Source organism: Aethalodelphis obliquidens, unplaced genomic scaffold (genome assembly GCF_003676395.1).
Source record: "Aethalodelphis obliquidens isolate GAN/ISIS:26980383/991018 unplaced genomic scaffold, ASM367639v1 scaffold42, whole genome shotgun sequence".
In the NCBI taxonomy this organism is placed as follows: Eukaryota; Metazoa; Chordata; class Mammalia; order Artiodactyla; family Delphinidae; genus Aethalodelphis; species Aethalodelphis obliquidens.
In genome coordinates this window covers 14,704,230-14,732,078 of record NW_020837986.1, presented here as the reverse complement: position 1 = coordinate 14,732,078, position 27,849 = coordinate 14,704,230, and the positions used below count along the sequence as shown (strand labels likewise).

Below are 27,849 nucleotides of genomic sequence, written 5' to 3'. Positions count from 1 at the left end.
CAAAAAGTATATTCTGTATGATTCCATTTATACAAAATTCTAGAAAATGCAAAGTAATTGATAGTGACAGAAAGCAGGTCAGTGGTTGCCTGGACAAGGGAGGGGAGAGGGAGGCGTGAGAGGAAGGAATTACAGAGGTGCAAGAGGAAACTTCGGGGGTTGATGGATGTGTTCACTATCTTAATTGTGGCGATGGTTTCATGGGTTACATACTATGTCAAATCTTACCAAACTGTACACTTTAAGTATGTGCAGCTTGATGTATGTTGTCTGTACATCAATAAAGCTGGAAGGAGGGGAAGGGGCAGGGGAAAGAGAAGAAGGCAGGGCAGCAGGAAGCAGGAGGAGTCTTTCTGGGAAGCCTGGGACCTGGACACAGACACACGGACGTACATGCACTGAGTATGAACCTGCCACTTGGCCTCCAGGGGAGTCCTAAGAGTCTCTCAACTCAGGATTCCATCTGTGAGAAACACCAAGGCTACTGGCCATTTGCTCGTTATTCGTCCAGAATACTTCCTGTGTGCCTGGCTTGCGCTGGGCACTGGGGATTCAGAGATAAATCAAACACAGGCCTTGCCCTGGGCAGTTCATGCTATTGGCCATGGGGAAGCCTTCCCAAAATTCAGCCTAAACATTTAGCTTCATGCCCCGAATATACCAGGCAGGTTCCCTTCACAGGAGCTATGAGAACTCTTCTTCTTAGACCCGATTTTGTTTCTAGCCTTGCCACCTCTTGGGAGAAAGCTCGTAGCTCCAGCCGGATTCTGTCCTGTATCTGTGCTAAGCAGACATCCAAGCTGAACCCCAACTGATTTCTAATAACTGACTAATGAGATCTGAGTCAAAGTCTTCACAGAATTGCAGAAATTCAGGGCAGGAAAAAATCTGAAGGTTTCAAAGCCCAACATCCATCTGATTGAAGCTTCACTTCTCTGAATAACGTTCCTGTTCTGCAGTCACCCAGACCCAGTTTGAATACCTCTAGTGAGAGAGGAGCTCACTACCAACTGAAGATGTATCGGATCTTTGGAGAACTAGAGAAGTTACAAAGTTCTTTCCTTCTAACTGTGCATGGAAGGGTACTGGCATTTATTAAGCACCTACTGTGTGCTAAACCCTGTGCTGGGGGCTTTACACATATGGGATTTCTAATCTAGTTTAATTCTCTACCCAGCTTTGCTCCTATGAGGCTGGGATTATGATTATGATGCCCATTTTTACTACTGAGGAAACAAAAGGTCAGAGAAATCAAGTGACTTGCCCATGGTCACAAAGTAAGTCCATGTTCGAGACCAAGCATGTCCAACTGCAAAGTCCATGCTCTCTGTTCTCGACCACTCAGCCTGTCTAGGCTTGGATCCTGGTCTCCTTCATCTGAAGGCTAACCTCTGGGATTCCTTACAATGGCGATCTCCTGCCAGTCCTAACAAACTCTGAAGCCCATCTTCTCCCAGGCACGGGCCCCACCCCCTTCCTTCCAGAAGGAAGCCACAAAACAGAGAGTTGGCTCAAGGTGTCCTACAGCTCCAGGCTGGGCCCTGGGTACTGCCCAGCATGGGCTGCTCTCTGCAGGGCAGGGAATGGGAGGGCATGGAGGGTCAGGTGCTCTCCGTCCTCTGCGAACACAGACCTTGGTCTGGTGACTAGGAGCCTGTGCTCTGGGAAGGACCTGATGAAGAGGGACCCGTGAAAGATGGCATGTGAGCTGGGCCTTGAGACAAATGGGAACATGGGGAGATAGCAGTAGTGGTGGGAAGAAAATTTCAAGCAGAGGGAACTGGGGTGAGTAAAAGTAATTTAGGTAGAAAGGAAAGGCCCGTGGAAGGTATACTGCTGACCTGGGATAGAATGGGACCAAGGGTCCCTTAGGGACATTTCTGAAGTAACAAAATGCCTTTCTCTAGCTCTTAGGCCGACTCACTCCAATCAGGCCCAGGGCTGGTAATCTTGCTCGTAAGAGCCCAGCTAAGGGCTGAGGAGGGACGAACGGATACTCACAGGCCTGAGAACAGAAATAGGGAGAGAAATAGGATGAAAAAGCAAAGGGAGGAAAAGGGGTGGAGAGAAGGTGGGCTCTGGAATCAGATATTTGGTAGCTAGGCCGCATATAACAGACAAGTTGCTTAAATTCTCTGTGACTCAATTTCCTCTTCTATAATAATACCTTCCTCACAGAGCGGTAGGAGGATGCACTAAGTCACACATCCCTGCACCTGGTATGTGGTGTCCCTCTTATCATTCACCTGGACAAGGGTTGGGACCCAGTGGGCAGAGAAGCGATTGAGGCCGTGCAGAAGAGGGGCATTTGTGCGGACATCTGCTGTATGCCAGGCCCTTTCAGCAGATCATTGCTCTCCTTTCAGGCAGGAATGATCAATCCCTCTTTGGTAGATGAGAACATGGCCCTGGGGGTAAGACAATTTGTCTGAGGTCCCAGGCTAACAAGGAGCAGAACTGGAGATGAGCCAGGCCTGACTCTGAAGCCAGGGCTCACCCTGAGCAGCAAGAAGCTGCTAGGAGGCCCAGGTCGGCTTCAGCTCTGTGCCCGAACGCAAGGAAGGTGGCCCTTGTCAGATGCTGCGGGCTTCACCTCACGGCAGAGGCCACGTTTGGCACACCTTTCTCCCAGGGAGCTCAATGTCCAAAGTCTGCCACCTCTGAAAGGGAGGGTGGGAGGAGGTGAGTGGTACAATGAAGAGAGGAGGCAGGGATGGCTGGGAGGTAAGAGGGGGATGTGGTGCCAAACCAGCCTCCTAATGAGGAAAGACCCAGGACTCACTGTGTCATTTCCACCATTTAAAAAGCCCCAGAGAACAGGGGAAGACCCTTTGCTGAGAAGCACTAACCCCACAGCCCAGCTAGACTGGCGGGCTCACCTTACCCAGTCCTACTCCTCTCCCTCTTCGCAGCCCTTTAGATCCTGCTCTAGTTCCTCCTCCAGGAAGCTTTCTCAGATAGCTCCAGCCTACAGTTACCCTTTCTCCTGGGGTCGCCAGTGGTACCCACTGCTTGCATCACCTGTGACCAGTCCTATACTAGAACTCCAGATCCTCTAGATTGTAAGACTGCCAAGCACAGCCATTCCAAACCCCATTACATTGCAAGAACTCCTTCTAGAACATTCAGACCTATGTGAGCTGCCCAGAGATGAGGAGCTAGCTCTCAAAACATATTGTTTCATTGCTAGATGTTTTGTTTTTTTGTGTGTTTTTTTTTGCGGTACGTGGGCCTCTCACTGCTGTGGCCTCTCCCGTTGCGGAGCACAGGCTCCTGACGCGCAGGCTCAGCGGCCATGGCTCACAGGCCCAGCCGCTCCGCGGCATGTGGGATCTTCCCGGACCGGGGCACGAACCCGTGTCTCCTGCATCGGCAGGTGGACTCTCAACCACTGTGCCACCAGGGAATCCCTGCTAGATGGTTTTTCAATTTAGAATGTTCTTCCTAGAACTGAGCCAAAATTTTCCTCCCTGGCTGACACTTGTAAGTGCTGGTCTGGGGTCTGCCCTTCAGGGCATATGGAAGCCTGGGCTCTTTCCTGTGACTGAACTTTGAGTATCTGGAGACAACTATCTTTACCCTCAACGGCTACTATTCTGTCCCAGCAGTGTGGGAAGTCATGTCCAGTATGCCTAGATTGGGGTCCCAACCCTACCACTTCCTGGTTATATAACTCTGGCCAGTTCCTTCTTTCCACTAGTCCCAGCTTCCTCAATTATAAAAACTCCTAACCTCACCAGGTGGCACTGCCTCCCCTGCCGAATGTGGTAGTTTTATTGTTCTGTTCATTAACCACTTCTTTAGAGGCAATATGGCTTAGAAGAAAGAACATAGCTTCGATGCCAAACTGACCAGCATTTAAGTGTAGGCTCTGCTACACAGCAGCTGCGTAACTCTGAACAAACTACTTCCTCTCTCCGAGCCTCAGTGTCCTCATCTATAAAATGAGGATAACATATGCTAAGTGGGCCTGAATTGTTTTGCTTCTTGTTTTCTCTGACCCATCTGTGTCTTGGCCTTTCTTCTGGATCTGCCCAATTTTCCAAGTTAACTATAATGCAGCTACCCTTTTATTGAGCACCAGTGTGTGGCGGGCACAGTGCTGAGTGCTTCAGATGAGGATTCCATTCAATCCCAGTACCCACTCTTTAAAGCAGGTACTATATGGCTAGTATCTTTTACTCAGAAGGCACACAATTGAACAGCAGCTGTTATTAATATTTCTATGAGCCAGGCTCCATGTACCATCCATATATATTTATCAGCCTAAAAAGCTCCCTAAGGGGAGGGACCACATCTTGGGGCCTGCTTACAGAGCAGACACTCTGTACACACTGGCTGAATGAATGGATGGAAATACTTCTTTGCATTCTCCCACAGCGGCCCGGATAAAGCCTGACCACAGTAGGTGCTTGATGAATATTTGATTAACTAGAGCCACAAAAATGTAAACTGTCCTCAGTGGCTTTAGACTGAATCCCAGAATGTCCTGAAAGCATGTCAGCGGGACCCCTCCTGCTAATTAGGAGCTCCTCTGAGGTCCTTCTCTGAGAAGGCTCCAGGCTTCCTCCACACTCAGATCCCAGCTTTTCCTCGGTGGTGGCTGTGTGGCAGAGCTCTCTACAGAGAGACCACTTGCTGTCCAGACCTCATCACAACCCAGGCAGAGGTGGCAGAACCAGCAGGGCTTCCAGAGAACAGGAAGCACCTCTCCCGCTGAGGAGCTGCCAGAGTCTCTCCTCGGGTGTGGCTTCTATGCCAGCTTCACGTGCCATCAGCCAAGTTCCCTCTTCTGAGGCTGCCCACCAGGCTTCCAGAGACCCTGTGGTAGGGAGGCCGACTAGTGTGACAGCTTCAAGGGGGCTCAGAGGTGCCTGGAGGCCTCAGTCTCTAGAGGCTCCATTCTGACAGTGCTGCCAGAACGGAAGGGGCACTAATTAGGCCTTTGAAGCTGGGGGCCCAGAAGCAGAAGATCACAAGTGACCAAAGTAATATGTTCCCTTGCCTTGCAGATAGGGCATCCCTGGCCCAGGCCTGCACTTCCAGCCTCGTTTCCCTTCTCCGCCCTCATCCTCAGGTGACAACTAGGAGCACTACGCACCTGGCATCTAACACTGTACCTCAGGGGACACAGACTGATGGCCTGACACAGACACACATTAATGGGTGCGTTTTAAAGTGTTTCCTAGTTGGCCACATTAAAAAAATCAAGAGATGTCACAAACATCCAGATTTCTTACAAATGAGAAGATCTGACAACACGAGGCCCAAGTTCTTGCATGGCAGCGGTGGCGAGAGCAGGCTAGCAGCCACCTCTTTCAAGCAACACTCTCTAATTTGCTATCACCCCCAAAGAGCCCAACATAGACAACAGGGTTTGAGGTCCCTTGCTTTTCATGTTTTATCATGGCATGCAGACCTCCTAATGACCTTATGAGGTAGATAGCATCATGTCCCCATTTCACAGATGAGGAAGCAGAGGCTCTGAGAGAAAAAGTAACTTGGCCAGGATTCGAACCCAAGCAGCCTGACTTCAGAGCCAAACACAAGGACACTGGTCTGCAGCAAAAGCATGGACAATGCAGTGAGTTTTTTTTTTTTTTTTTTTCTTTTTTTTGTGGTACGCGGGCCTCTCACTGTTGTGGCCTCTCCCGTTGTGGAGCACAGGCTCCGGACGCGCAGGCTCAGCGGCCATGGCTCACGGGCCCAGCCGCTCCGCGGCATGAGGGATCTTCCCGGACCGGGGCACGAACCCGTGTCCCCTGCAACGGCAGGTGAACTGTCAACCACTGTGCCACCAGGGAAGCCCCTGCAGTGAATTTTTAATACAGCAAAATGCATTCAGTTTGAAGGAATACTTTTTTCTGATTTTATATAGCTTCTTACTTTGGGGCTAAAGGTATTAAAATGTTCTTTCTCTCACTATATGATAGTAATAGTAAACAGAACAAGTGTCATGTGTCTTTGCCTGGCAGATTAAAAAGTTGGCCAACCTAGGATACATTCCCAAATGTACTGATCTTTGAAGTCTAAGTCTGAGGACCATTGCTCTGCTATACAGCCTTCTTGTCACAGAATGATAGCATGTTTCTGCTACTCCTCCTGGTTCAAAAAAACCCCACCTCTATCTACATCTCATCTTATCTTTGAAGAGGTAGCTTTTGAACTGAGCTTTTCCCAAGCCCTCTCCCTCTAGCAAACTCACAGAGCATTTGTTCATTCCTCTTCTTATATTTATCTCATTCTTCCTCAAGTTACAGTTATCTGTATCCTATCCACTCTTGTACCCCCTAAAGTGGTTCTGGAACAGAGGGAAGAGATACTGAATTATTAGCCAGTCAGCACATGAAGAGCCCTTAGAGATCACCACCTCTGACTATCATTTTGCAGGTGTGGAAAAGCAAAGAGTCTCGCCCCAGGCCACCCAGGGAGTCCTGGCAGAGCTAAAGTGAGTCTCCCGGCCCCTCGGTGCTGGCTCTTTCCACTGCACCAGGCTGCTTCCCAGATGCTCCCTTTTGGTTGGCTCAGCACCTCAATTCAGAGGTGCTAGCATGTGACAAACACTTCATAAATATCTCTCCACTAAGCAGTAAAAAGCAGCCTGGGAACACAGGCCTCATCCTCTATAAGGGCCCGCAGCTCAAGCTTCACATCACCTGCATCAAACCTCCCACTCAGTGCAAGCTGCCCATCAAATGAAGAAACAGCCCCTTAGGTCCCTGGTGACCCAGATGTAGAAAGATGCACATATGGCTCAGAAATGCAATTCCATTAGGCCAGAGTTCTGATCCCAGCCTTGCTGAGTAATCTTGGGTAAATGCCTTCATCTCTCCAGGGGTCAGGTGCTCCAGACAGGTGAAAGAATGACATGAGGAAGAAGTTCCCAAGCCTATTGCATTGTTATAGGCACTAGACAGGCTTTCCAAGAGGAGCCTCAGAGTCCTGCCTCTAGAGGCCTCTGATGACAGGGAAGGTTCAGGCCCACCTGCGACAAATGGATGGTTCCTTTGGAACTGTGCCACAGAAGGGAGTCTGGATGGCCCCTCAGACTCTGTGGCCACATTTTGGGTTGCTGGGGTCAAGAGCCAAGAACTGTTTGAAAATGTCCTAAGTTGCGTAGAACATTTATTATTATTATTATTACACACAAATTCAACACAGAAAATGGCATCACCCTCACCTTCCTGACCCACTGAGTAGGAAAGGCCATCCCCCCTCCCTGTCCCATTACACCCACATCAGTATTATCACAGCTCCTAGATGGTTCATCATACCTACACATTTAGATATTTGTCTCCCTCTGTTAGCCGTGAGCTTCTTGAAACTAGGGACCGCCTCTTACTCCTTCCTTTATCCTGTGCACTTGGTTTAGGGCCTGATAAATAAATAATAAACAAAGGCTGATATATGTTTAGCTAGACAAGGAATCCCCTCCACTCCTGTTCTGGGATAAGGCAGCATTTAGGCCCCTTAGAGCCATAGACGCATCCAGCCCATTTGTGACATGCAGAAGGAAACTGGCCGATCCAAAATCACTCCGTCAGTGAGAGGGCTCGGACTAAAAGCAGCCTTTCCAACTCTCAGGACAGTGCATTTCCAGCTAAACTGTCTCGAGTTCTACCACACATTAGCTGTGTAACTCTGGGCGAGATCCTTTGCCTCACTGCCCTGGCTTCCTCACTTGTAAAATGGGTAAAATTGTAGTGCCTACATTATAGGATTGTCTGAGGAGTAAGTGAACCTGTGTAAAACAGAGCACAGGACATAGGAGGAACTCAAAAAGTGTGCCTGTCATGACTGTCATTCACTCCTGGCTGTTCTCCTTGGTAAAGGGGCACCCACCACCCATCAGCAAAGCAGAGCTCACAGCGCAAGGAAGACCTTCCAGCACTGACTTACACAGTCTTCAACCCAGCAAGTCCCCTGCAACAATCCCTTTGGGGAAATGCCTGATCTTTTGTCACGAATCCTTCACAGCTTTCCCTCCTCCAAAGCCTTATGCACGTGTGCAAGTGTACACACAATTCACAGTGATGACAAGGAGAGGTTGTGAAACCTTTGCAAGAGCTCACCCTTTCAAGTCAGATAGACTGGGTGTCAGATAACAAGTCTGCCACTTAGAGCTGTGCAGTCTTAGGCAAGTCGCTCTCTCTAAGCCTCGGTCTCCTCATCTTTCAAAGTGGTATAATCTGGGCTTCCCTGGTGGCGCAGTGGTTGAGAGTCCGCCTGCCGATGCAGGGGACACGGGTTCGTGCCCCGGTCCGGGAGAATCCCTCATGCCGCGGAGCGGCTGGGCCCGTGAGCCATGGCCGCTGAGCCTGTGCGTCCGGAGCCTGTGCTCCGCAACGGAAGAGGCCACAGCAGTTAGAGGCCCGCGTACCGCAAAAACAAAAACAAAACAAAACAAAGTGGTATAATCTGTTATGAGGATTACCTAAAATATGTAATGGTCTGCTATTCCATAAATGATACTGAAAGTAATAATAGTTGTCTCATTTTTATTTAACAAAATCCACTTGACAAAATGTCAGAACCAGAAGGGGCCTTAGGGATCATGTGGTCCAGTCTTCTCGTTTTATAGCTGGAGACCCAGAGGTCTTGAGTGGAGGCGTGATTGGCCCAAGGTCACACATTGAGGTGGTGGTGGAACAAGACCTGGGACCTGAGTCTCCCGATTTTTTGCTACATGTCCATTTTGGCCCGTTTGATTCTCCTTATCTGCCCCCTCCCTGAAACACAGGAAGTGGCTGGAATCACTCTTTTCCCATCCTCTTCCCTTCATGCTTATCTTTCACCAGCCAGAACCATCTGTTTGTCAACATAATCACACCCCCCAGGCACATCTAGTCCCTTCAAGCCTGACTTGAGGAGAAGGTAAAACAACTGTTGGCCCCTGGCAATAGCAATAATAACAGTAAGAGCAATAAATAACGACAGTCAACAACTGGCACAGTACCCTATACTTTAAAATGCTTTTCCCTACACTGTCAACACATTCTCACAGTTTCTCCCTAACCTGGTTGGCTTAGGAACATAATTTCCTCCAACTTATTTGATTCAACACTTCCTGAGGACCCACTTTATGCCTAGCCATGGGCTAGAGATTGGAGACACAGAGAGGAAAAAGTCCATGCCTCTGCCGGAAGGAGCTCACAATCTAATGGGGATTGAGGGCAGGTGGGGACATAACAACTTCTTTTGGCCCAAATGGTGCAGCAGTAAAATGCCCTGCCCCACCCTATGGGGAGGCTTCTTTATCATGCTGTCAAGCGGCAGAATGTATCTTTGAAATAAACTGGAGCAAGAAAAGATGAATGAAAGGCTGAACAGGACAGCAGGAGGGAAGGTAGAGAATAGAAAATACAGACACCGAAAACTTGACCTCCTTGTCTCATGGAGATTCTAATGAGAGATTCCTGGGAGGGCAAGGGAGCAGCAGTGGGATCCATGTGAAATCAGAAAGCCACAGTCCCTGCCTCCCTGACAGCACACAAGATTCTGATGCTTCTGTTCCCTTAGGGATTCTGCCCTCGGATGCCAAGATTTTCCAAACCCAGTGCTGGGCTATATATGCCTCCTTGGGACCATCGTTGCTGGAATGACGTCAGTGCCCTTGCAGTGGAAATGTTTGTACCTCCTGATTGCTTCCTAGGCCCCTCAGCCTGGCAGCCCAACACACTCCAGCATTCATTATCCCCTGGCAGGAAACCATCCGCAGGGATGTAAAAGAGACCGGTGGGGTGGGGGAGGTGGGAGAGAACCGGACAAAGAGCAGCCACCCCTCCTCTCTCCTCCAGTCTATCTCCCAACTCCTGTGTCCCTGAGAACCTACTATGTGCCAGGCACAGGCACTATTTTAAGTGCTTTCATATATGTCTCATTCAATTCTTATATCAACCCTCTGAGATACATACCCTTCTTCCCAGATTTACAGATGAGGAAACTGAAGCTTGGGGAAGGGAGGTAACTTGACAAAGGTCATCCCAGTGATGACGCAGAGATGACAATATAGGACTGTCTGATACCTCCGGTTCCACGAGGCCCACACAGTCAATGTTTCACATGAGAAGTCTCGAGTTGAAAAAGATCAACTGAGGAAACCCCAATTATTTCATAGACCCAAGTTTAAATTCTGGGTTGCTTTAATAGGGATGTCCCCCTGACATGTAAGAGCTGCTTGAATGGCATATTAAAACTGTACAGACCATCTAATCCAACTCCTGAATTTAACAGATTAACAGACAGACACCCACGCCTACAGAATTTTAAGATGGCTACTTGTGGCCTACGAGCAAGCTAAAGGACTAGAACCCCAATCTCTGGCACTCTCCCTACCCGACCATGCCTGCAGAGATCACCTTTTTCTGGGAAGCAACTCCAGCCCATCCCACCTCCAGATGGGCAGAGAAGGCAGAGGAAACAGGCAGTGTGTCGCCAGGCCTCTCCTCAATCTGCTGGGTTGAGTAAGGGTATATGGGCGCTTCCCAGGCTAGGAGGTGTTCCCAACAGCCCAGCTCCCTGCCAAGGAGCAGAAGAAACCATCACAGCCTGTGGAGAATCCATGGAGACTGAGGCTTAGATCTCCTACTCTAGGGGTCATGGACATTTTTTTCTTCTCGGGGGAGAATATGGGAAGGAAGCAGTCATTGGCACTTGACCTTGGGCTGGGTGTGGGGTTCCCTGCTTCCCCCTCCCCCAGGTACTCTTGCTCCTCCTCCAAGAAAGAAAGAGGCTTAAATGTTTGTCAAACAAATAGGAATGGGGTGATCCCCAAAATCCTCCAAATAGCCCACTTTGGGCACCTTCTCTGCTGCCACCAGCATCCTCTAATTTGTGAATTTCTAGGTGGTGGTGGTGGGGCGCTTCGAGGGATGTAGGGGAATGAAGGGATGGTAAGAATGAGTCACAGTTAACCCCTCCTCGGCTGGTGCCCTCTGAGGAATTCTACCGCAGAGAGCAGCCCCCGCCCGCCGGCCGCCGCGGTGCAGCGAAGGCCCCCATCCCTGCTCCGCCGAGGCCTCCTCACCTGAGTCCACTCGCCCTCCGCAGTCCCGCCGGCTCTCACCACTCCGGCCCGGCTTGGCGCAGCGCCTCTGCAGTCGCTGCTGCAGCTGCCTGGCCCAGATCAGCAACCTGCGGCGGTGGGGAAAACAGACAGACAGGGGCGGGTGAGCGCGGGCGGGGACAGCGCGCAGCCGAGTCCCCGACCGCTGACAGCTGGGCCGCCGCGGCCGGAAAGCCTGGAGGGCCGGCTGCCCGCCGGGCGCTCCGGCCGCTCCCCTGCGGGGCCCGCGCCTCCCCTACCCCCACCCCGCACTTGGCACTCTGGGCTGCGGCGGCACAGCTGGGCGGTGGGCCCGGAGGTTCCTGTCATCACCTGCAGAGGCTTCCATAGCTTCGGCTGCCCTGCCCAGGCCGCCGAACTGCTCTCTGGAGTCCCTACTGGAGGCGGCTAGCTGCGTGCTCGCTGGGGCTGGGGCTGCCGGGAGGGAGGGAGGGAGGGAGAGAGGGGAGGGGAGGGTGAGGTGGATGGAGGGGACCAGCCAGTCGGCGGCTCGCCGGCAGCTGCGTAAGCGGCCCGCTTCACTTTCCTTCTTAAAGAGATAGTTAGTGTCTTGCTCCAGAGAGCGCGGAAGACGCCAGCATGCGTGGAGTTAGGGGCCTCTCCTACCTCCACACCGGCCTGTACTTATACCTGGGCGGCGGGGCCTGGAGGAGAGCACGTTGGCCCACTGACAGGTCGTGTGACCCTGGGCAAGCCCCTTCACCTCTATGGGCCTCAGCTTTCCCATCTGTAACATCGGATGATGATAACAGTCTTACTCCCTGTCACACGGTTGGCTTAAATAGTAATTTGATCCGAATTCCTCTGAGAACATTTTTCACTCCTCAAATCAAGTACCTCTGAGTATTTAATGCAAACAGCACTCAGACTACTTAGAAAAATGATAGCAAGAATCTTAAACAAGATGGCGAATCATTGGAAACATATGCAGTCACAACCTAAAGTAAGTGTTTATTATACACCTGTCCCCTCTGTGTCTGTCTTCCACCCACTATCACAGGGGAAGAAGAGGAAAAACAAGTGGGAAAAGTAAAGAAAACTGGACTCTCTGCCTAGCGTTTCCACTTCTAGCCTTGCAACTTTAGATAAGTTAACTCACTCTCTGGGCCTGGTTTCTTATCTGCTCCATGTGTGGGAAGTGGGGCTCAATGGGAAGGGGCTCCCTCCTTCTGAACCAGCCCTAACTATCTGATTTGTCATTCCTCTGCTCAAACCATCTGTCACTTCTTCCAGATCTCTGCTCAAATGTCACTGTCCCAGGGAGGCCTTCCTTGACCACCTAAAATAAAATAGTGATTCCCTCCTCCCTCACTTCCTCTGCCCCAGTTTTGCTGTATTTCGCCACCAGATTGTATTTTTACTATTTGTAGTCTTTCATTATTACCCCCACTAGAATGTACACTCCATGAAGGAAGGGACTTTGTTCTGTCTCCTGCCATATCCCCAGTGCTTACAATGGTGCCTAACACATATCAGTTGCTCAATAAATATTGCCTAAGTGAATGAGAGAGCAAGCATGCATTGTGCCAGGCCCTAGTCTTCTATAAGAACACAAGGCCAGATGCTATCCTCGTCTCTTAAGACTTTTAAGTCCTAAAGTCTCAGTCTACTTTTGGCAAGGCTGTACCTGGTACCCTCCACCCTAAACTGAATTTTCCAAGAGAAGTATTTGTAAAGTGACTTCACCAACTTCATATCATGACTCTGCAATACTGGCCTGGTGAGAAATAGTTAATATTTACAATGTACATGAAAAAAATAATTATTTTAAATTAACTGTTACTTTTCAAAGTTAAATCTTTTGTGTAGCTCTGATTTGTGGTAAATCCATCACTCTATAACAATACATATAATTTTGCAACAAATGCCTATACGTTTTTTTTGCATTGGTAATATTTTTCCCTCATTCAATTAAACTGAATTCTCCTATCAGATGGCCATCATTATATTATGCTTTGTGGAAAAACATGACAGCAATCGTGGCAGAAATAGGAAATTGTAGTTGAAAAAGCCATGTGAAATAAGGCCTTCTGTCTAAAAACAAACAAACAAAAAACTAACGCTAAATTAGCAAGTTAATTGATGAAATGTTTTATCTGCCCTAAGGACCACCTAAATTATATAAGTGACTTATTTACACTTAAAGCAAAACCAAAGGAAGCCATGTAATTGTTGTTTGTTTATCAGGAGATAATTCCTGAGATCCTTATTTAAAAAATACGTTTTGTTTGTCCTCAGGTTTTTTCCCTTGGTACTTAGAAGACTACATTTCCCAGAAATATCCACAAGGAACTTCACCCCACAAAAAGAGAGAGGACCTCTAACCACATTACTCCCATCTGGGATGGTGTTAAGAATCTCTCCTCAGTAACATAAAGCGTGTGAGAAGAAGAGAACCAATGTTCAGTGACAACATAAATTATAATAAGTGAGGATTTTAAGCATAAAACAAATTATTCTAAAGAAATTAGTAGTTTTTGTTTTGTACACATTGGGAAATACTTCAATTTGTTTAGTTTCAAAAGCAATTTTGGTTCCAATTCTGGGTAAGCACATTCCTCCCACTGAATGCCACAATAAACCTGAACAAAATGTATGTAGCGGCTACTTGAGGACTCCGAAAATACTAGCAGGAAATTGGGGAAGAAGGATAGAATCTGACATACCACTGACTAGTGAATTTACCAGTTTTTCTTCCTCTGGTATCGCCCAGCCTGGTCTGAAGGAAGCCCAAAACCTGGACTTGGGGAATCAACACAGAGAGAGTGCCCATGAATCTCCCTAGTTCTGACTTTAGGGTTAGGAAAGGAGACCCCTAATGCTCAGGGTGAGAGGGGGAAATAATTTTTCTTTTCTTTTTTAATCTTTTCTCCATTATCTCATGCCCAAGCTCCCAGGGAATCCTGCAGTGGTGGCTGTGACATCAGGCACCCACAGATCCCTAAAACTCTGAGGGAGGAAAAACTTCTCCAATCAAGTATCTGTAGTCCTAAGAGAGTGTGAGCCTCTGCTGGTTTTTTGTTTTTATTTTTATTTATTTATTTTCTTTTGTCTCTTTCCGTCCTCCCACCATTTGGCTTCAGATGCAGGTGCAATTGTGGGGAGAAGGCAGCAAAACAGAGCAGAGTAAACAAAGCTACAAGCTCCAGCTTTCTGGTGAACCCCAAAGAGGATAAACCAAATAATGATAATAATAGAAAAATAATGATCCCAGTTACTATTGAAGACTAAAAATAAAGAAAAAATCTTGCAAGCAATCAGAGAAAAATGTTGTGTTAATTACATAGGAATAAAGATTTGAATAACTGAATTTCTCAACTGAAACCATGAAGGGCAGGAGAAAAATGGAACAAGAATTTTAAATTGCTGACAGAAAAGAGCAGTCAACCAGGATTCTATACCCAGCAAAAATATCCATCAGGAATAAAAGTAAAATAAAGACATTTCTCAGATAAAGGTAAGGTAGGAAAATTTGTTGTCAGCAGACCTGCTCTGAAAGAACTGTTAAAGGAAATTCTTTAGACAGAAGGGAAATTATATTAGAAGGAAACTTAGAACATCAGGGAGGAAAGAAGGACAATAAAAATGGTAAATATTTGGGTAAATTTAATAGACTATCCTCCTCTTGAATTCTTTAAAATATGTTTGACAGTTGAAAGCAAAAATCATAACACTGTGTGATGGGGTTTCAATGTAGGTAGATGTAATACATGACAATTTTGATTACACATAAAGCAGGAAATATAAAGGAACTTATATGGTACAAGGTTTCTACACTCCACTTGAAGTGGTAAAATACTGATTCTAAGTAGACTGTGAAAAGTTAAGTATTTATTTTGTAATCCTTAAAGAAACCATTTAAAAATATCTATAACAAAAGATACAGTAAAACACAACAGATAAATTAAAATGGAATTCTAAAAAAAAAGTTCAAATATTCCAAAAGAGGGCAAGAAAGGAGGAAACAGAGGAATGAAAAATAGAGGAAACAAACAGTAAACAAATAATAAAATGGTAGATCTAAATCCAAACATGTCAATATTTACATTAAATGTATAAACATCAATTAAACAGAAATTTTCAGGATGGATAAAAAATGACTTAATTAGATGCTTTCTACAAGAAACTCACTTTAAATATAATGATATAGGTAAGCTAAAAGTAAAAGATGGGGAAAGATATACCATAATACGAATTAAAGGAGAGCTGGAATGGCTTAATATGAGAAAAAGTAGACTTCACAGCAAAGAAAATTACCAGAGATAAAGAGAATCATTATATAAAAATAAAAGGGTCATTTCACAAGGAATACATAATAATTGTAAATAATTGTAGAAGAGCTTCAAAATACATGAAGCAAAACTTGTCATAACCGAGAGAATAAATAGATTCACAATTATAGTTGCAGACATGAACACTCCTTTCTCTGTAATCAGTAGAACTAGTAGACAGCAAATAAGCCAGGATATAGAAGAACTGAATAGCACTAACAATGAACTAGGTTCAATTGACATTTCACCTAACAACTGCAGAATATATTCAAGTGTCACCCATCAAGACAGACCCTACACTAGGTCATAAAACAAACCTTAATAAATTTAAAAGAATCAAAATCATTTAAAGTATGTTCTCTGACCGTAATGAATTAGACTAGAAATAATTGCAGAAAGGTAACAGGAAACTCTCCCTTGAAAATTAAACAACATACTTCTAAATAATCCACAGGTCAAAGTGGAAGTCTCAAGGGAAATTAGAAAATATTTTGAACTGAACAAAAATGAAAATACAACATGTCAAAATTTGTGCAATGCAGCTAAAGCAGTGCTTGGAGGGAAATATATAGCATTAACTGTTTAAAGAAGGTCTCAAATCAATTAAGCTTCCACCTTAATAAAACTAAAAAATAAGAGCAAAATAAACTCAAAGCAAGCTGCAGGAAGGAAACAATAAATATCACACCAGAAATCAATGAAACTGAAAAAGAAAAGCAAAGGAGAAAATCAATGAAACCAAAAGCTGGTTCTTTGAAAGGACCAATAAAATTAATAAGCCTCTAATATGATTTAAAAGAAAAAAAGAGAGAAGATACAAATTAACAATACATGAAATGAAAGAGGAATTATTACTATGGACCCTGCAGACATTAAAAGGATAATTAGGGAACACTCTAAACAACTCTACACACATAATCACCAATTTAGATGAGATGGAACAATTCCTTGAAAACCACAAACTACTAAAACTCACCCAAAATGAAATAGATAACTGCATAGCCTTACAACTATTTTAAAAATTGAATTCGTAGTTTAAAACATTCCAAAATATAAATCTCCAGATCCAGATGGTTTCATGGGTGAATTCTACCAAACACTTAAAGAAGAAATAGTACCAGCTCTACACAGTCTTTTCACAGAAAAATAAAATAGGAGGAAACACTTTCCAAGTTATTTTTATGAGGTCAGTACTTCCCTGATACCAAGATCAGAAAACGGCAGTACAAGAAAAGACAAATACAGACCAATATCCCTCATGAACACAGATGCAAAAATCCTAAACAAAATACTAGGAAATCTATGTGAAAAGATGATCAACATCATTAGTTATTAGGAAAATGCAAATCAACACCATGAGATATTATTTTATACTCACTAGGATGGCTATAATCAAAAAAGGGGCAATAGCAAGTGTTGGCAAAGATATAGAGAATTTGGAACTCTCATATATTGTTGGTGGAAATTTAAAATGGCACAGGTACTTTGGAAAACAGCTTGACAATTCCTTAAAAAGTTAAACATAGAATTATCATATGACCCAGCAATTCCACCCCTACATATACATCCAGGAAAGATGAAAACATGTATACACAAAAAATTATAAACTGTTGTTCACAGCAACATTATTCATTATAGTCAAAAAATGGAAACGACTCATATGTCTAGCAACAGATGAATGGATAAACAAAATGCATATCCATATAATGGAATATTAATTTGACCATTAAAAGGAATGAGGTACAGATATATTCTACAACATAAATGAACATTATGCTAAGTGAAAAAAAGCCAGAAACAAAAAGCCATATATTATATGAGTGACAGAAAGTGGATTACTTGTTGCCAGGAGCTGTGGGGAAGGAGGGAGTGAAGAGTCATTGCTTATGAGTATGGGGTTGCTATATGAATGATTAAAATGTTCTAAAATGAGATAATGGTATTGGTTGCATAATACTGTGAATATATGAAAAACCATGAATTTAACACTTTATAAAAGGGTTTTTTAACACTTTAAAACTTTTATCATATGTGAATTATATCTCAGTAAAGCTGTTAAACTATATTAGCAAATTGAATCCAATGATACATAAAAGAAATAATATACCATGACCAAGTAGAGTTTATCCTGGATATGTAAAGCTGGTTAAAAATTCAAAACTTGGTTGGTGGGCTTCCCTGGTGGTGCAGTGGTTAAGAATCTGCCTGCCAATGCAGGGGACATGGGTTTGAGCCCTGGACCAGGAAGATCCCACATGCCGCAGAGCAAAAAAGCCCACGCACCACAACTACTGAGCCTGCGCTCTAGGGCCCAAGGGCCACAACTACTGAGCCTGCATACCACAACTACTGAAGCCCCCGCACCTACAGCCTGTACTCTGCAACACGAGAAGCCAGGACAATTAGAAGTCTGTGCACTGCAACGAAGAGTAGCTCCCACTTGCCACAACTAGAGAAAGCCCACGCACAGCAACGAAGAACCAACACAGCCAAAAAAAAAAAAAACTTGGTTGGTGTAATATTTAATAGTCTAGAGAAAAAGCTCAGTGTCTAATCAATTCAGAAAAAGCATTTAACAAGTTTCAATATACACTCATTAAAAAAATATATAAAACCGGACTCCCTCTTGCGAGAGCACCAGAATCACAACTAACTGCTGAACAATCATTGACAGGAAGACACTGGAACTCACCAACAAAGATGCCCCATATCCAAAGACAAAGAAGGAGCCACAATGAGATGGTAGGAGGGGTGCAATCACAATAAAATCAATTCCCATAACTGCTGGGTGGGTGACTCGCAAACTGGAGAACACATATACCACAGAAGTTCACCCACTGGAGTGAAGGTTCTGAGCCCCACGTCAGGCTTCCCAACCTGGGGGTCCAGCAACGGGAGGAGGAATTCCTAGAGGATCAGACTTTGAAGCCTAGCGGGATTTGCTTGCAGGACTTCAACAGGACTGGGGGAAACAGACTCCACTCTTGGAGGACACACACAAAGTAGTGTGCATATTAGGACCCAGGGGAAGGAGCAGTAATCCCAAAGGAGGACGAACCAGACCTACCTACTAGTGTTGGAGGGTCTCCTGCAGAGGCAGGGGGTGGCTGTGGCTCACCGTTAGGACAAGGACACTGGCAGCAGAACTTCTGGGAAGTACTCCTTGGCGTGAGCCCTCCCAGAGTCCGCCATCAGCCCCACCAAAGAGCCCAGGTAGGCTGCAGTGTTGGGTCGCCTCAGGCCAAACAACCAACAGGGAGGGAACCCAGCCCCACCCACCAGCAGACAAGCAGATTAAAGTTTTGAGCACTGCCCATCAGAGCAACACCCAGCTTGACCCACAACCAGTCCATCCTATAAGGAAACTTGCACAATCCTCTTAGAATGCCTCATCCACCAGAGGGCAGACAGGAGAAGCAAGAAGAGCTACAATCCTGCAGCGTGTGGAACAAAAAACACATTCACAGAAAGGTACACAAGATGAAAAGGCAGAGGGCTATGTACCAGATGAAGGAACAAGATAAAACCCCAGAAAAACAACTAAATGAAGTGGAGATGGGCAACCTTCCAGAAAAATAATTCAGAATAATGATAGTGAAGATGATCCAGGACCTTGGAAAAAGAATGGAGGCAAAGATCGGGAAGATGCAAGAAATGTTTAACAAAGGCCTAGAAGAATTCAAGAACAAACACCCAGTAGAATTAAAGAACAGACAGAGATGAACAATAAAATAACTGAAATGAAAAACAGACTAGAAGGAAGCAACAGCAGAATAACTGAGGCAGAAGAATGGATAAGTGACCTGGAAGAGAGAAAGGTGGAATTCACTGTCGTGGAACACAATAAAGAAAAAAGAATGAAAAGAAATGAGGACAGGCTAAGGGACCTCTGGGACAACATTAGACGCAACAACATTTGCTTTATAGGGGTCCCAGAAGGAGAAGAGAGAAAGAAAGTACCTGAGAAAATATTTGAAGAGATTGTAGTCGAAAACTTCCCTAATGTGAGAAAGGAACTAGCCACCCAAGTCCAGGAAGCTCAGAGAATCCCAGGCAGGATAAACTCAAGGAGAAACATGCCGAGACATATAGTAATCAAATTAGCAAAAATTAAAGACAAAGAAAACTTATTGAAAGCAGCAAGGGAAAAATGACAAATAACGTACAAGGGAACTCCCATAAGGTTAACAGCTGATTTCTCAGCAGAAACTCTACAAGGCAGAAGAGATTGCCATGATATATTTAAAGTGATGAAAGGGAAGAACTACAACCAAAATTACTCTACCTGGCAAGGATCTCATTCAGATTCAAGGGAGAAATCAAAAGCTTTACAGACAAGCAAGAGCTAAGAGAATTCAGCACCAACAAACCAGCTCTACAAAAAAATGCTAAAGGAACTTCACTAAGTGGGAAACACAAGAGAAGAAAAGGACCTACAAAAACAAACCCCTAAAAATTAAGAAAATTGTAATAAGAACATACATATCAATAATTACCTTAAACCAGAATAGATTAAATGCTCCAAACAAAAGACACAGGCTCCCTGAATGGATACAAAAACAAGACCCATATATATACTATCTACAAGAGACCCACTTCAGACCTAGGGACACAAACACACTGAAAGTGAGGAGATGGAAAAAGATATTCCATGCAAATGGAAATCAAAAGAAAGCTGGAGTAGTAATACTCATACCAGATAAAATAGACTTTAAAATAAAGAATGTTCCAAGAGACAAGGAAGGACACTACATATTGATCAAGGGATCAATCCAAGAAGAAGATATAACAATTATAAATATATATGCACCCAACATAAGAACACCTCAATACATAAGGCAACTGCTAGCAGCTATAAAAGAGTAAATCAACAGTAACACAGTAATAGTGGGGGACTTTAACACCTCACTTACATCAATGGACAGATCATCCAAACAGAAAATAAATAAGGAAACACAAGCTTTAAATGACACAATAGACCAGATAGATTTAATTGATATTTATAGGACATTCCATCCCAAACCAGCAGATTACACTTTCTTCTCAAATGCACACGGAACATTCTCCAGATTAGATCACATCTTGGGTCACAAGTCAAGCCTCAGTAAATTTTAAAAAATTGAAATCATATCAAGCATCATTTCTGACCATAGCACTATGAGATTAGAAATCAATTACAGGGAAAAAACGTAAAAACCGCACAAACACATGGAGGCTAAACACTACGTTACTAAATAACCAAGAGATCACTGAAGAAGTCAAAGAGGAGATCAAAAAATACCTAGAGACAAATTACAAGAAAAACACAATGATCCAAAACCTATGGGATGCAGTAAAAGCAGTTTTAAGAGGGAAGTTTATAGCAATACAAGCCTACCTGAAGAAACAAGAAACATCTCAAATAAACAAACTAACCTTACATCTAAAGGAACAAGAGAATGAAGAACAAACAAAACCCAAATTTAGTAGGAGGAAGAAATCATAAAGATCAGAGCAGAAATAAATGAAATAGAAACAAAGAAAACAGTAGCAAAGATCAATAAAACTAAAAGCTGGCTCTTTGAGAAGATAAACAAAACTGATCAACCATTAGCCAGACTCATCAAGAAAAAGAGGGAGAGGACTCAGATCAATAAAATTAGAAATGAAAAAGGAGAAGTTACAACAGACACCACAGAAATACAAAACATCCTAAGAGACTACTGCAAGCAACTCTATGCCAATAAAATGGACAACTTGGAAGAAATGGACAAATTCTTAGAAAGGTATAACCTTCCAAGACTGAACCAGGAAGAAATAGAAAATGTGAACAGACCAATCACAAGTAATGAAATTGAAACTGTGATTAAAAATCTTCCAACAAACAAAGTCCAGCACCAAATGGCTTCACAGGTGAACTCTATCAAACATTTAGAGAAGAGCTAACACCCATCATTCTCAAACTCTTCCAAAAAATTGTGGAGGAAGGAACACTCCCAAACTCATTCTATGAGGCCACCATCACCTGATAGCAAAACCAGACAAAGATACTACAAAAAAAGAAAATTACAGACCAATATCACTGACGAATATAGATGCAAAAATCCTCAACGAAATACTAGCACACAGAATCCAACAACACATTAAAAGGATCAAATACCATGACCAAGTGGGATTTATCCCAGGGATTCAAGGATTCTTCAATACAAGCAAATCAATCAATGTGATACACCATATTAACAAATTGAAGAATAAAAACCATATGATCATTTCAATAGATGCAGAAAAAGCTTTTGATAAAATTCAACACCCATTTATGATAAAAAAATCTCCAGAAACTGGGCATAGAGGGAACCTACCTCAACATAATAAAGGCCATATTGACAAACCCAGAGCAAACATCATTCTCAATGGTGAAAAACTGAAAGCATTTCCTCTAAGATGAGGAACAAGACAAGGATGTCCTCTCTCGCCTCTATTATTCAACATAGTATTGGAAGTCCTAGCCACGGCAATCAGAGAAGAAAAAGAAATAAAAGGGATACAAATTGGAAAAGAAAAAGTAAAACTGTCACTGTTTGCAGATGACATGACACTACATAAAGAATCCTAAAGATGCCACCAGAAAACTACTAAAGCTAATGAATGAATTTGGTAAAGGTGCAGTATACAAAATTAATGCACAGAAATCTCTTGCATTCCTATACACTAATGATGAAAAATCTGAAAGAGAAATTAAGGAAACACTCCCATTTACCATTGCAACAAAAAGAATAAACTACCTACGAATAAACTTACCTAAGGAAAAAAAAAACCTGTATGGAGAAAACTATAACACACTGATGAAAGAAATTAAAGATGATGCCAACAGATGGAGGAATATACCATGTTGTTGGATTGGAAGAATCAATATTGTGAAAATGACTATACTACCCAAAGCAATCTACAGATTCAATGCAATCCCTACAAAATTACCCATGACATTTTTTACAGAACTAGAACAAAAAATCTTAAAATTTGTATGGAGACACAAAAGACCCCGAGTAGCCAAAGCAGTCTTGAGGGAAAAAAATGGAGCTGGAAGAATAGACTCCCTGACTTCAGACTATACTACAAAGCTACAGTAATCAAGACAATATGGTACTGGCACCAAAACAGAAATATAGATCAATGGAACAGGATAGAAAGCCCAGAGATAAACCCACACACCTATGGTCAACTACTCTATGACAAAGGAGGCAAGGATATACAGTGGAGAAAAGACAGTCTCTTCAATAAGTGCTGCTGGGAAAACTGGACAGCTACATGTAAAAGAATGAAATTAGAACACTCCCTAACACCATACACAAAAATAAACTCAAAATGGATTCGAGACCTAAATGTAAGACCAGACACTATAAAACTCTTAGAGGAAAACATAGGAAGAACACTCTTTGACATAAATCACAGCAAGATCTTTTTTGATCTACCTCCTAGAGTAATGGAAATAAAAACAAAAATAAACAAATGGGACCTAATGAAACTTAAAAGCTTTTTCAAAGCAAAGGAAACTACAAAGAAGATGAAAAGACAACACTCAGAATGGGAGAAAATATTTGCAAATGAATCAATGGACAAAGGAATAATCTCCAAAATATATAAACAGCTCATGCAGCTGAATATTAAAAAAATAACAACCCAATCCAAAAATGGGCAGAAGACCTAAATGGACATTTCTCCAAAGAAGACATACAGATGGTCAAGAAGCACATGAAAAGCTGCTCAACATCACTAATTATTAGAGAAATGCAAATCAAAACTACAATGAGGTATCACCTCCCACCAGTTAGAATGGGCATCAGCAGAAAATCTACAAGCAACAAATGCTGGAGAGGGTGTGGAGAAATGGGAACCCTCATGCACTGTTGGTGGGAATGTAAATTGACACAGCCACTATGGAGAACAGTATGGAGGTTCCTTAAAAAACTAAAAATAGAATTACCATATGACCCAGCAATCCCAATACTTGGCATATATCCAGAGAAAACCATAATTCGAAAAGACACATGTACCCCAATGTTTATTGCAGCACTATTTACAAAACCAGGTCATGGAAGCAACCTAAATGCCCATCGACAGACAAATGGATAAAAAGATTTGGTACATGTATACAATGGCATATTACTCAGCCATAAAAAGGAACGAAATTGGGTCATTTGTAGAGACGTGGATGGATCTAGAGACTGTCATACAGAGTGAAGTAAGGCAGAAAGAAAAAAACAAATATCATATATTAACGCATATAAGTGGAACCTAGAAAAATGGTACAGATGAATCGGTTTTCAGGGCAGAAATAAAGACACAGATATAGAGAAAAAACGTATGGACACCAAGGGGGGAAAGTGGTGGGGCGGCGTGATGGTGGTGGTGTGATGGATTGGGAGATTGGGATTGACATATATACAGTAATATGTGTAAAATGGGTAACTAATAAGAACTTGCTGTATAAAAAAAGTAATAAAATTCAAAAATTAAAAAAAAAACTACAATGAGATATCACCTCACACCAGTCAGAATGGCCACCATCAAAAAATCTACAAATAAATGCTGGAGAGGGTGTGGAGAAAAGGGAACCCACTTGCACTGTTGGTGGGAATGTAAACTGATACAGCCACTATGGAGAACAGTATGGAGGTTCCTTAAAAAACTAAAAATAAAACTACCATACTACCCAGCAATCCCACTACTGGGCATATACCCTGAGAAAACCATTATTCAAAAAGAGTCATGTACCACAATGTTCACTGAAGCTCTATTTACAATAGCCAGGACATGGAAGCAACCTAAGTGTCCATCAACAGATGAATGGATAAAGAAGATGTGGCACATATATACAATGGAATATTACTCAGCCATACAAAGAAACAAAATTGAGTTGTTTGTAGTGAGGTGGATGGACCTAGAGTCTGTCATACAGAGTGAAGTAAGTCAGAAAGAGAAAAACAAATACCGTATGCTAACACATATATATGGAATCTAAGGCAAAAAAAATTGGTTATGAAGATCCTAGGGGCAGTACAGGAATAAAGATGCAGACGTAGAGAACAGACTTGAGGACACGGGGAGGGGGAAGGGTAAGCTGGGACGAAGTGAGAGAGTGGCATGGACTTATATATACTACCGAATGTAAAATAGATAGCTAGTGGGAAGCAGCAGTATAGCACAGGGAGATCAGCTCGGTGCTTTGTGACCACCTAGAGGAGTGCGATAGGGAGGGTGGGAGGGAGACGCAAGAGGGAGGGGATATGGGGATATATGTGTATGTATAGCTGATTCACTTTATTATAAAGCAGAAACTAACACACCATTGTAAAGCAATTATATTCCAATAAAGATGTTAAGAAAACAAACCAACAAAAAAATCTACAAACAATAAATGCTGGAGAGGGTGTGAAGAAAAGGGAACTCTCATGCATTTTTGGTGGAAATGTAAATTGATACAGCCACAATGGAGAACAGTATGGAGGTTCCTTAAAAAACTAAAAATAGAAATATCATATGACCTAGCAATCCCTCTACTGGGCATATACCCAGAGAAAACCATAATTCAAAGACACATGCACCCCAATATTCATTACAGCACTATTTACAATAGGCAGGACATGGAAAACAACCTAAATGTCCATCAACAGAGGAATGGATAAAGAAGATGGAATATTACTCAGCCATAAAAAGGAATGAAATTGGGTCATTTGTAGAGATATGGATGGATCTAGAGACTGTCATACAGAGTGAAGTAAGTCAGAAAGAGAAAAACAAGTATCGTATATTAACACATATATGTGGAATCTGAAAAAATTGGTATAGACGACCTTATTTACAAAGCAGAAATACAGACATGGATGAGAGAACAAACGTATGGATACCAAGGGGGAAGGAGGGAGTGGGATGAATTGGGAGATTGGGATTGACATATATACACTACTGATACTATGTATAAAATAGATGGCTAATGAGAACCTACTGTATAGCATAGAGAACTCTACTCAGTGTTCTGTGGTGACCTAAATGAGAAGGAAATCCAAAAAAGAGGGGATATATGTATACATATAGCTAATTCACTTTGCTGTACAGTATAAACTAACACAATATTGTAAAGCAACTATGCTTTAATTATAAAAAACAAAAAACATGCACTTATCATATGACCCAGGCCTAGACATTTATCTTAGAGAAGAAACTTTTATTCACACAAAAACTATACACAGGGCTTCCCTGGTGGCGCAGTGGTTGAGAGTCCGCCTGCTGATGCAGGGGACACGGGTTCGTGCCCCAGTCCAGGAAGATCCCACATGCTGCAGAGCGGCTAGGCCCGTGAGCCATGGCTGCTGAGCCTGCACGTCCGGAGCCTGTGCTCTGCAACGGGAGAGGCCACAACAGTGAGAGGCCCACATACCGCAAAAAAAAAAAAAACCAAAAAAACTATACACAGGTATAAGTAGCATCTTTATTTATAATTGTCAAAAGCTGGAAACAACTTAAATGTCCTTCAGGGGGTAAATGGATAAATAAACTGTGGTATATCCAGACAACAGAACACTACTCAGCAATACATAGGATTGAACCACTGATACCTGCTACAATTTGTACTAAGCTCAAAGACACGCCCAGTGAAAGAAGCCAGTCTCAAAAAGGTTACATACTATGTAATTCCATTTGTACGACATTCTTAAAAAGATAAAACTATAGTCATTTAGAAGAGTACTTGCCAGGAGTTAGAATGGGGGAAGGGTGTGACTACTAAGGGATAGTACAACATAGTTTTTTTGTATCCTAGTTCTGGTGGTGGTTACAGGAATCTACACATGTAAAATTCATAGAACTGTGCACCAAAATTAAAAAGTCTATTTTTTCTGTGTGCTGATTAAGAATTAAAGGAAATTTATAAAAAGGCAATTTTGACATTTAAAACTTATAGTTAATACTTTCAAAGGGGTCATTTAGAATTTAGTCTGTAGCATAATTCCAGATACAATAGTATTTTAGACAGTCCCACAGGCTTCATTTTATAGCACACTATGGAGCTCACAGACATTACATGAAAATTTCTTAACTTAAACTTCAACTAAGAAAAAAGAAAAAGAATGGATGTAATATCAAAAATGCTCAGTACTCCCTGACTTCAGACAATACTACAAAGCTGCAGTAATCAAGACAGCATGGTACTGGCACAAAAACAGAAAGATAGATCAATGGAACAGGATAGAAAGCCCAGAGATAAACCCACGCACATATGGTCACCTTATCTTTGATAAAGGAGGCAGGAATGTACAGTGGAGAGAGGACAGCCTCTTCAATAAGTGGTGCTGGGAAAACTGGACAGCTGTATATAAAAGTATGAGATTAGATCACTCCCTAACACCATACACAAAAATAGGCTCAAAATGGATTAAAGACCTAAATGTAAGGCCAGAAACTATCAAACTCTTAGAGGAAAACATAGGCAGAACACTCTATGACATAATTCACAGCAAGATCCTTTTTGACCCACCTCCTAGAGAAATGGAAATAAAAATAAACAAATGGGACCTAATGAAACTGCAAAGCTTTTGCACAGCAAAGGAAACCAGAAACAAGACCAAAAGACAACCCTCAGAATGGGAGAAAATATTTGCAAATGAAGCAACTGACAAAGGATTAATCTCCAAAATTTACAAGCAGCTCATGTAGCTCAATAACAAAAAAACAAACAACCCAATCCAAAAATGGGCAGAAGACCTAAATAGACATTTCTCCAAAGAAGATATACAGACTGCCAACAAACACATGAAAGAATGCTCAACATCACTAATCATTAGAGAAATGCAAATCAAAACTACAATGAGATATCATCTCACACCAGTCAGAATGGCCATCATCAAAAAATCTAGAAACAATAAATGCTGGAGAGGGTGTGGAGAAGAGGGAACCCTCTTGCACTGCTGGTGGGAATGTGAATAGGTACAGCCACTATGGAGAACAGTATGGAGGTTCTTTAAAAAACTACAAATAGAACTACCATATGACCCAGCAATCCCACTACTGGGCACATACCCTGAGAAAAACATAATTCAAAAAGAGTCATGTACCAAAATGTTCATTGCAGCTCTATTTACAATAGCCCGGAGATGGAAACAACCTAAGTGTCCATCATCAGATGAATGCATAAAGAAGATGTGGTACATATATACAATGGAATATTACTCAGCCACAAAAAGAAACGAAATTGAGCTATTTGTAATGAGGTGGATGGACCTAGAGTCTGTCATACAGAGTGAAGTAAGTCAGAAAGAGAAAGACAAATACCCTATGCTAACACATATATATGGAATTTAAGGAAAAAAAATGTCATGAAGAACCTAGGGGTAAGACAGGAATAAAGACACAGACCTACTAGAGAATGGAGTTGAGGATATGGGGAGGGGGAAGGGTAAGCTGTGACAAAGTGAGAGAGTGGCATGGACATGTATACACTAACAAACATAAAATAGATAGCTACTGGAAAGCAGCTGCATA

General features: G+C 42.9%; 1 protein-coding gene across 5 annotated transcripts in view; it reads right to left on the bottom strand.

The window, feature by feature from the left end:
- The window catches only part of SNPH (syntaphilin), a 41,939-nt gene extending 30,459 nt beyond the window's left edge, over positions 1–11,480 (bottom strand). For 4 of the 5 annotated variants that reach the window (XM_027078699.1, XM_027078700.1, XM_027078702.1 and 1 more), the window contains exons 1-2: positions 11,378–11,480; positions 11,027–11,133 (exon numbers count right to left, since the gene is read on the bottom strand). The gene's annotated coding sequence lies outside the window, so the exon portion shown is untranslated. Of the gene's footprint in view, positions 1–11,026; positions 11,256–11,377 lie in introns of those variants that run through there. The other variant, XM_027078704.1, reaches the window with a different exon arrangement.
- Between the last annotated feature and the right edge of the window lie 16,369 nt (positions 11,481–27,849).